This window comes from Silene latifolia, chromosome Y (genome assembly GCF_048544455.1).
Source record: "Silene latifolia isolate original U9 population chromosome Y, ASM4854445v1, whole genome shotgun sequence".
Taxonomy (NCBI): domain Eukaryota; kingdom Viridiplantae; phylum Streptophyta; class Magnoliopsida; order Caryophyllales; family Caryophyllaceae; genus Silene; species Silene latifolia.
Window position 1 is genome coordinate 49,516,766 of NC_133538.1, and position 9,788 is coordinate 49,526,553.

The window sequence follows — 9,788 nt, forward strand, 5'->3', positions numbered from 1 at the left end:
ATTAATTTCATCATAATTCGATACGTTAATTTTAATAATCATTAATAAGTTTATTTAAAGTTAGTTCGAATTTATTGAAGTTAGTTCGGGTTTATTTATTTAATAATTTCCGTTTCTTTACGAGTCCTTATGAAAGTTGTTTTAAGTGAACCCGAGATGGATTTTGGGAACAAAACCGTCCAATTAGCTATTTTGAGCTTATTTCACTAAATTAGCAATTTTTATTAATATCCGTTGGTTTTGTAAAAATCGCTAATAATTCCGATTCAAGCTAATATCGTATTATTTCCGTTAACTAGCTGAGTTTATTTTATTTTCACTCATTAAATCTATTTATTATTAATTTCGTTTTATTACTGAAACTTTTATTAAAAACCGATTTTATTAACTCGAAACGGTTTTAAAAACGAACGAAATTACTTAACGATGAAGAAACGTACGTATAATTAGAAGCTAGCAAGCTAGCTGGTGTATCATTATTATTATTATTATTATTATTATTATTATTATTGTTGTTGTTGATGATGTACCGTCACTTTTCCCCCTTCCATTTTCTTTATTTTTTTTCTGTCTTTCGCTCAACAGCAACAACAACAATCAACAGCTCCATCACCTATTTTCCGATCATTCAAACCCCAGATCCCGCCTCCATTCTCAACCAAATTCGATAATTTTTGTACCATTCTCTTCCCCTTTCCTTCCTCCTCCTTTTAAGGTAAGAAAGTCTCCTTTTCGTAGTGGTTTCGTCTTTCGCCGTCTTATAAAAGTGTCGTCTTTTAGCTTCTTTATTCCGTTTTCTTGCCCTTTTATGAAGGATTCGAAGACCCGGGGTGAGGCTCGTGCCTTGTGGACCATTTATTCGAAGAATAAGGGGCGTTTAAGGTAACACGATTCTACCGATCCTAATATTATTAGTCACCTTATTTATATTACTGGTTATTATATTTTCTATTGGTAAGTTAATTTTATTATTGGTGAGACGGGTTGAGATTTGGTACTTTGAGACTTTGAATTGTTAGTGACAGTAGACGAATGATAGTCTGAGCCTTTCACGATAGTGTATAATGGGTATTCAGTTGATTAAAACTTTGGTTAGTTGAATTTAATCATGCGATAAAGGATCAGGTGGTACCAATTATGGGATTACTAATTATGAGTGTTATTGATATTGTCAATTAGGCGAGATTATAGCTTTGGGATGTTGTCATCTTGTGGTCAACTGTTAAGTGAATTAGTGAAGTGCAAGTTAGTGCTCCATGAATTAACGAGGCCTTTTGTTGGTTAGTTTGCAATTAGCGGCTAATGGATTTAGGATTATCGGTTCATGTGGTGTTTGTTTGAGACGGTTTTATACGAGTTTTACTTATCCGTTTTGAGAAAAGTTGGTACCTTTGGATTCTTGGTGGAGTGGGGAATCATGTTGGATAATTTAATTGAATGGATACTATCTTTTTAATGCTTAAAATTTCGTCTTAAGACGGTCACAAATGAGCTTCTTTAATAGTGAAAATGGGTTTTGTCGAGCAGTTTTAGCGGGCTGTTTTGACGGGTTTCTTTATGTTAATTTGAACCAACCTCTTAGCTAACGTCTCAAGTACATGTACATGTTGGGTTTGGGTCTTTTGTTTGGGTGGTATCCGTCGTGGTTTGGCCTAGGAAACCGTCCGAAGACGGCTGGACAGTAGGGTGTAGCCTGGCCGTGGCCCTCTTTGCGCCTGGCCGTGGCTCTTTGCTTTGGCAGCTGGGCAGCAGCCTAGCGATAGCTAGCCGTGGCTTTGGCCGTGGCCTTTAACCGTGGCCTAGCAAGCGATGCTTTGGCCGTGGCCTGGCCGTGGCCTAAGCGATGGCTTTACACTAAGTCGCGAGTTTGGTTTATTTAAAATATAATTAAATTAATTTACGTCTCATATTTTATATAAAGATAGTTCGTTAATATCGTCCTTTCACATAATTATTTTAGGTGGCTCATATGGGGTTGAAGAGGAAGAGTAATTTTGGGTTTTAGAAGCTTTCTCAAGTTTTTACTTGTCTCTTTGCTAGCGAAAGGTAACTATTCCGAGTTACTCGACGAATTAATGTCACATTAGTAGTTGATGTTGTGTTTGTTGTTTGATAAGTGTTTAGGTGATTGATAATTATCACATGTTAGGATAGTTTATAAGTTGAAATTGTAATGATTAGGCTCAAGGTAAGTTTTATAGCAAAAATTGCCTTGTTTTGATGATTGTGCCGAAAACTGAGCCTTAGTCCCTTTGACTGATGCGATGTCAGTTAATTGAGTGATTGGTCAGCCGCAATTTGACCCGTACCTGTCGCAGGGCTGGGGTTGCGGGTAAAAATTCGGTTGAATGAATTAGATAATCGGCCTTTTCTTGTTTTAGGCCGTTTATTATATCTCTATTTCACATGTGTAGTTATTTGAATTTAAATAGCTTCTTATTTAGTTAGTTGAATTTTAATAGCTTCTTATTTTGTAGAAATGGCCCTAGTTTCCCCTAAAGCCTTTTATATTGTTATAATTGCTAGGATTGGAAATTAGTATTGAATTCTTATTGAGGAACTGTTAGGATTGTAAGCTGTAAATAGACATTTATATAGCTTTCACATGATAGAATGTTAGAATTTATGTTGGTAAGTAGGACTTTTTGCCCTCTTAAGGTTAAGTGGGTGTCATACTTGACTTCTGTGGTGAGTTTTGGGTGGTGTGGGCTAAAATATTCAAGGCGGGACTAGGCGTGACTAGGTCCTAGGTGAGTATTTCGGCCTTCATCATAGATAGGTCTTTATAGTCTCTGACGAGTATATGTTCACTGCTTGATAGCCTTTGTGTTCCTGACTAGTGGATGTTTATCCAAGTTGGGGCATGACCTCAGGTACTAATTTTGATAGTATGGGGTCAGCTTAAGTACTAGCCGACCCTTCGGTGGTGTCCTTAGGGTACTCACTTCACTTTGTTTTAAAAAAAGTTGTGAGTCTTGGGTGCGGTGGTGTGTATCCGCATGTCTAGGTCTCTTGCATTTTAGGCTAGGGTTGTGTTGTCTCTTGGCCATGTTTTCTTAATAGTAACCGCTGAGCCAAGATACCGGTTCGATTACCTTCCCTACCTCGTGGTATAGACTTGAGTTACAAAGTGACTATTGACGGGACTAAGAACTTATGTCTGTCTTTGATATATTGCCCTTTCTTGTTTGATGATTCTATGAATCATAGAAGGTGAGATGCAAGCCGGCTATGGTTGATAGAGTTTGGATTCCTGGATGTTATGTGACTCACATGATAGGGTAGCTTGAGTCGGTCTAGTATTCACATGCTAGGACTATGTGTTGTTATATTGTTGTTCACATGATAAGCACGATTGTCTAGCATGCATCTATATGCTAAGGCATTGTGTGATTCGTATTCATATTCTTATGTTTACATGTTATATTAATTATGACATTTCGTGGCTGGGAGAACTCGGAGTTACTCCCCACTGACTGTGGCTTTCGTATTTGTATAAAATGCGAATGACAGGTAGGTGATGCATATATGGGGTACATGGACGAGCTAGCGAGCAAAGTAACCTTGGGACCTAGACTGGTTTTATTTCATTGTGACCTTAAACCCTTTTTATGTCACATACATTTTAGGGACATATGTCTCCCTTTTCTATTTTGGGTTTGTATCATTACATTTTCTTATCGTTAGCTATGGCATGTAAAGTAGTTCGTTAGCATTGCAGGTTTTGGCACCCGCCTCTTGGGATTGTTGGAAATGTTGTGATTGGTTTAGAAAATTTTTGAAATTACAGGTTTTTGGCTAGTTGAACCAATTACAAACATATCCTACCAGTTTTTCTGTAGAATTACGTGTTTACTTTTCCGCAATAAATGGGGGTGTCACAGTTGGTATCAGAGCATATTTGCTCCCGACGCACGTTTGTGCACCCCAATATAAATAACTTGACCTTAAAATAATAAACTTGAGAGATGGGTAGGATGGGTAGATTTAGAATCTTATGTTGTAGTCTCTTTGTGTTTGCTCTTTGTTAGGTACTAACATGTTTGTTGATTGTCATTTAATAATTGTTGCGTTCTTAGATCAATGACCGTGAACTTATTTATAGTTAATGGAGTTATTGCCTTATTTAAAAAAAAAAAAAAATTTGAACTAAAGGTTTTGAAAATATTTTAATGTTTTTCACTGGTTTTAACGTCAATTAGTGTTAAAGCTTGTTATTGGAGACGTCTGATAATTAGTTTTATCATTTGTTGGTGTAAAAATGTATTTTTATGTCTTTGGATTGGAATATTGATGTTCTTGAGTGATCGCCAAGAGTATCTCTGTTCCATTGAAAGGACACTTATATTTTACAAAGATCAAGATTTAGTGCCGATTGCTGAGGATTGAAGAATTGTTCAACCTTTGAAGAATGCTTCTACTTCCTTGAAGATGTTTCTCGTTCTTTTTGTATCTCGGCTTATTCTTAATCTCTTGGTGCCTATCCTTCTTCTAAACTCTCTATTCTTCTTCTTAGGAAGTTACATTTGTATCCTCCTAACTTGTCCTTTCACCCTTGCTAATCCTCCCTTAACGCCTTTTAGATAGTTTTCTTTCTTTTGTGGGGTGTTAACCTTGGTTGGATAATTTGGCTTGTGGAGTTGTTTCTGGTTGACCTATAACCCCGGTTTTGAGAAGTTGTGATATTGGAAGGACTTAGGTAGTGTGGTGAGACGTACTTGGGGATTCTTATACCTAACCCCTTGGTAATGTGAGTATAAGGGATAGGTGGAATTATGTGTGTTAAGAGTGAGTTGCCTATGTTACTAAAGTTATAGAACTTGGCTTTGTTGTTGTTTGAGATTTGAGTATCTGGCGTTTCCTTGTTGTCTAATTTCCCTTTCTCCTTGATCATGAGCGTTACCGTTCATACCTCCTTTCCTCGCTTCATCTTGCTCCTCCTTTAAGTTTGACACTCGTATCTGGTGAAACTCTATCTTTGACATCCTTGTAAATTTGACTTCAATTCTTATCCCTAGGAAGTTCATCATACCTCTTTTGTTGGTTAAGCTTGAATCCTCTTAGCATACTTGTATCTATGATGTCTAACTTACTTTTCATTTCACACAATTTCTAAATATTTCAAACTACTATTTTTCGTTCGTTGTTAAAAATTTATGTTACCTTCACAAAATTTTCCCTACTTGTAAAGATTTGGAAAATGAAAATTCGATTTGATTCTCTAATTGTTCTTTGAGTATAGACTTCCTTATCATGGTTTTGAGTTGCTAAACCTGAAATTTTTGTAAATTTTATCCAATTTCAATTCACTTTGATCTATTATGATGCCTTTGTCAAAGTTTAATATTATATTTCAGGAATCTAACTCCCCTTTTAGTTTAAAGGTGAAACCTTTATTTCTATTTTCACTTTTGCAAAAGAAAATTTGAGTAGATTACCTTTCTCTTATTTTGATTTTAACGTTGATCGGATGTTAGAACTAGTTATTGGAAATGTTTGATAACTTGTTCTACGATTGTCGGCGAATAGTTTTTGTTTTAAATTTGTCTCTGACTTGGAAAGTTAGCGTTCTTGTGTGCACGACAAGAGCAATTCCGTTCCATGAATGAGACTTATATTTTTGAAAACTCTTCATTAATGTTTTTGAAGGTATTTTGATTTTTGATTTATACAAATGATTTGCCTTTTGACCTTATCTTTGATTTGGAATGTGATGTTCTTGAATACGTAACGAGAACACTTTCGTTCCCTTGATGAGAATCTGGTTCTGTCGGAAAATTTTATTTGAAACTTTTGAAAGAATTTTGATTCTTACGATAAGTGACCTTTTAAATGTTTTAGTTACCGATTTCAATTCCAGTTTTATTTTCATAACCTTTCATCTCTACTTTCAAGTTTCGAGGACGAAACTTTTTAAAAGATGGGGTGATTGTAACACCCCGTATTTTATTAAGTTGAATAAAATTCTTTTAATTGCTATTTTGAATTTAATTACATCGTTTAACGATTTATATATATATGCTTAGCTAATTAATTAATTTCATCATAATTCGATACGTTAATTTTAATAATCATTAATAAGTTTATTTAAAGTTAGTTCGAATTTATTGAAGTTAGTTCGGGTTTATTTATTTAATAATTTCCGTTTCTTTACGAGTCCTTATGAAAGTTGTTTTAAGTGAACCCGAGATGGATTTTGGGAACAAAACCGTCCAATTAGCTATTTTGAGCTTATTTCACTAAATTAGCAATTTTTATTAATATCCGTTGGTTTTGTAAAAATCGCTAATAATTCCGATTCAAGCTAATATCGTATTATTTCCGTTAACTAGCTGAGTTTATTTTATTTTCACTCATTAAATCTATTTATTATTAATTTCGTTTTATTACTGAAACTTTTATTAAAAACCGATTTTATTAACTCGAAACGGTTTTAAAAACGAACGAAATTACTTAACGATGAAGAAACGTACGTATAATTAGAAGCTAGCAAGCTAGCTGGTGTATCATTATTATTATTATTATTATTATTATTATTATTATTGTTGTTGTTGATGATGTACCGTCACTTTTCCCCCTTCCATTTTCTTTATTTTTTTCTGTCATTCGCTCAACAGCAACAACAACAATCAACAGCTCCATCACCTATTTTCCGATCATTCAAACCCCAGATCCCGCCTCCATTCTCAACCAAATTCGATAATTTTTGTACCATTCTCTTCCCCTTTCCTTCCTCCTCCTTTTAAGGTAAGAAAGTCTCCTTTTCGTAGTGGTTTCGTCTTTCGCCGTCTTATAAAAGTGTCGTCTTTTAGCTTCTTTATTCCGTTTTCTTGCCCTTTTATGAAGGATTCGAAGACCCGGGGTGAGGCTCGTGCCTTGTGGACCATTTATTCGAAGAATAAGGGGCGTTTAAGGTAACACGATTCTACCGATCCTAATATTATTAGTCACCTTATTTATATTACTGGTTATTATATTTTCTATTGGTAAGTTAATTTTATTATTGGTGAGACGGGTTGAGATTTGGTACTTTGAGACTTTGAATTGTTAGTGACAGTAGACGAATGATAGTCTGAGCCTTTCACGATAGTGTATAATGGGTATTCAGTTGATTAAAACTTTGGTTAGTTGAATTTAATCATGCGATAAAGGATCAGGTGGTACCAATTATGGGATTACTAATTATGAGTGTTATTGATATTGTCAATTAGGCGAGATTATAGCTTTGGGATGTTGTCATCTTGTGGTCAACTGTTAAGTGAATTAGTGAAGTGCAAGTTAGTGCTCCATGAATTAACGAGGCCTTTTGTTGGTTAGTTTGCAATTAGCGGCTAATGGATTTAGGATTATCGGTTCATGTGGTGTTTGTTTGAGACGGTTTTATACGAGTTTTACTTATCCGTTTTGAGAAAAGTTGGTACCTTTGGATTCTTGGTGGAGTGGGGAATCATGTTGGATAATTTAATTGAATGGATACTATCTTTTTAATGCTTAAAATTTCGTCTTAAGACGGTCACAAATGAGCTTCTTTAATAGTGAAAATGGGTTTTGTCGAGCAGTTTTAGCGGGCTGTTTTGACGGGTTTCTTTATGTTAATTTGAACCAACCTCTTAGCTAACGTCTCAAGTACATGTACATGTTGGGTTTGGGTCTTTTGTTTGGGTGGTATCCGTCGTGGTTTGGCCTAGAAACCGTCCGAAGACGGCCGACAGAGGGTGTAGCCTGGCCGTGGCCCTCTGCGGCTGCCGTGGCTCTTGTAGCCTTGGCAAAGAAATCTAGCAGAGAGCTAGCTAGCCGTGCTTTGGCCGTGGCCTGGCCGTGGCCTAGGCGATGGCCTGGCCGTGGCCTTGGCCGTGGCCTAAGGCGATGCCTTTGGCTAAGTCGCGAGTTTGGTTTATTTAAAATATAATTAAATTAATTTACGTCTCATATTTTATATAAAGATAGTTCGTTAATATCGTCCTTTCACATAATTATTTTAGGTGGCTCATATGGGGTTGAAGAGGAAGAGTAATTTTGGGTTTTAGAAGCTTTCTCAAGTTTTTACTTGTCTCTTTGCTAGCGAAAGGTAACTATTCCGAGTTACTCGACGAATTAATGTCACATTAGTAGTTGATGTTGTGTTTGTTGTTTGATAAGTGTTTAGGTGATTGATAATTATCACATGTTAGGATAGTTTATAAGTTGAAATTGTAATGATTAGGCTCAAGGTAAGTTTTATAGCAAAAATTGCCTTGTTTTGATGATTGTGCAAAACCGAGCCTTAGTCCCTTTGATGATGCGATGTCGATTAATTGAGTGATTGGTCGGCCGCAATTTGACCCGCACTGCCGCAGGCTGGGGTTGCGGGTAAAAATTCGGTTGAATGAATTAGATAATCGGCCTTTTCTTGTTTTAGGCCGTTTATTATATCTCTATTTCACATGTGTAGTTATTTGAATTTAAATAGCTTCTTATTTAGTTAGTTGAATTTTAATAGCTTCTTATTTTGTAGAAATGGCCCTAGTTTCCCCTAAAGCCTTTTATATTGTTATAATTGCTAGGATTGGAAATTAGTATTGAATTCTTATTGAGGAACTGTTAGGATTGTAAGCTGTAAATAGACATTTATATAGCTTTCACATGATAGAATGTTAGAATTTATGTTGGTAAGTAGGACTTTTTGCCCTCTTAAGGTTAAGTGGGTGTCATACTTGACTTCTGTGGTGAGTTTTGGGTGGTGTGGGCTAAAATATTCAAGCTGGGACTAGCTGTGACTAGGTCCTAGGTGAGTATTTCGGCCTTCATCATAGATAGGTCTTTATAGTCTCTGACGAGTATATGTTCACTGCTTGATAGCCTTTGTGTTCCTGACTAGTGGATGTTTATCCAAGTTGGGGCATGACCTCAGGTACTAATTTTGATAGTATGGGGTCAGCTTAAGTACTAGCCGACCCTTCGGTGGTGTCCTTAGGGTACTCACTTCACTTTGTTTTAAAAAAAGTTGTGAGTCTTGGGTGCGGTGGTGTGTATCCGCATGTCTAGGTCTGCGCAGATTTTAGGCTAGGGTTGTGTTGTCTCTTGGCCATGTTTTCTTAATAGTAACCGCTGAGCCAAGATACCGGTTCGATTACCTTCCCTACCTCGTGGTATAGACTTGAGTTACAAAGTGACTATTGACGGGACTAAGAACTTATGTCTGTCTTTGATATATTGCCCTTTCTTGTTTGATGATTCTATGAATCATAGAAGGTGAGATGCAAGCCGGCTATGGTTGATAGAGTTTGGATTCCTGGATGTTATGTGACTCACATGATAGGGTAGCTTGAGTCGGTCTAGTATTCACATGCTAGGACTATGTGTTGTTATATTGTTGTTCACATGATAAGCACGATTGTCTAGCATCTATATGCTAAGGCATTGTGTGATTCGTATTCATATTCTTATGTTTACATGTTATATTAATTATGACATTTCGTGGTTTGGGAGAACTCGGAGTTACTCCCCACTTTCGTGGCTTTCGTATTTGTATAAAATGCGAATGACGGGTAGGTGATGCATATATGGGGTACATGGACGAGCTAGCGAGCAAAGTAACCTTGGGACCTAGACTGGTTTTATTTCATTGTGACCTTAAACCCTTTTTATGTCACATACATTTTAGGGACATATGTCTCCCTTTTCTATTTTGGGTTTGTATCATTACATTTTCTTATCGTTAGCTATGGCATGTAAAGTAGTTCGTTAGCATTGCAGGTTTTGGCACCCGCCTCTTGGGATTGTTGGAAATGTTGTGATTGGTTTAGAAA

The 9,788-nt window shown here is 36.3% G+C and overlaps 2 long non-coding RNA genes across 3 annotated transcripts; both read left to right on the top strand.

Annotated features, from left to right (window-relative positions):
* Positions 1-531: 531 nt before the first annotated feature.
* Positions 532-3,715, top strand: LOC141634149 (uncharacterized). Of its 2 annotated transcripts, XR_012538899.1 has the most exons (4): positions 532-715; positions 815-882; positions 1,961-2,046; positions 3,514-3,715. It is a non-coding gene; the product is annotated as an uncharacterized LOC141634149 (long non-coding RNA). The 2 variants fall into 2 exon arrangements; XR_012538900.1 differs by lacking the exon at positions 1,961-2,046.
* A 2,883-nt stretch (positions 3,716-6,598) lies between these two features.
* LOC141627199 (uncharacterized) lies at positions 6,599-8,246 on the top strand. Its single transcript, XR_012536752.1, has 3 exons — positions 6,599-6,747; positions 6,847-6,914; positions 7,983-8,246. It is a non-coding gene; the product is annotated as an uncharacterized LOC141627199 (long non-coding RNA).
* The last annotated feature ends 1,542 nt before the right edge of the window (positions 8,247-9,788 follow it).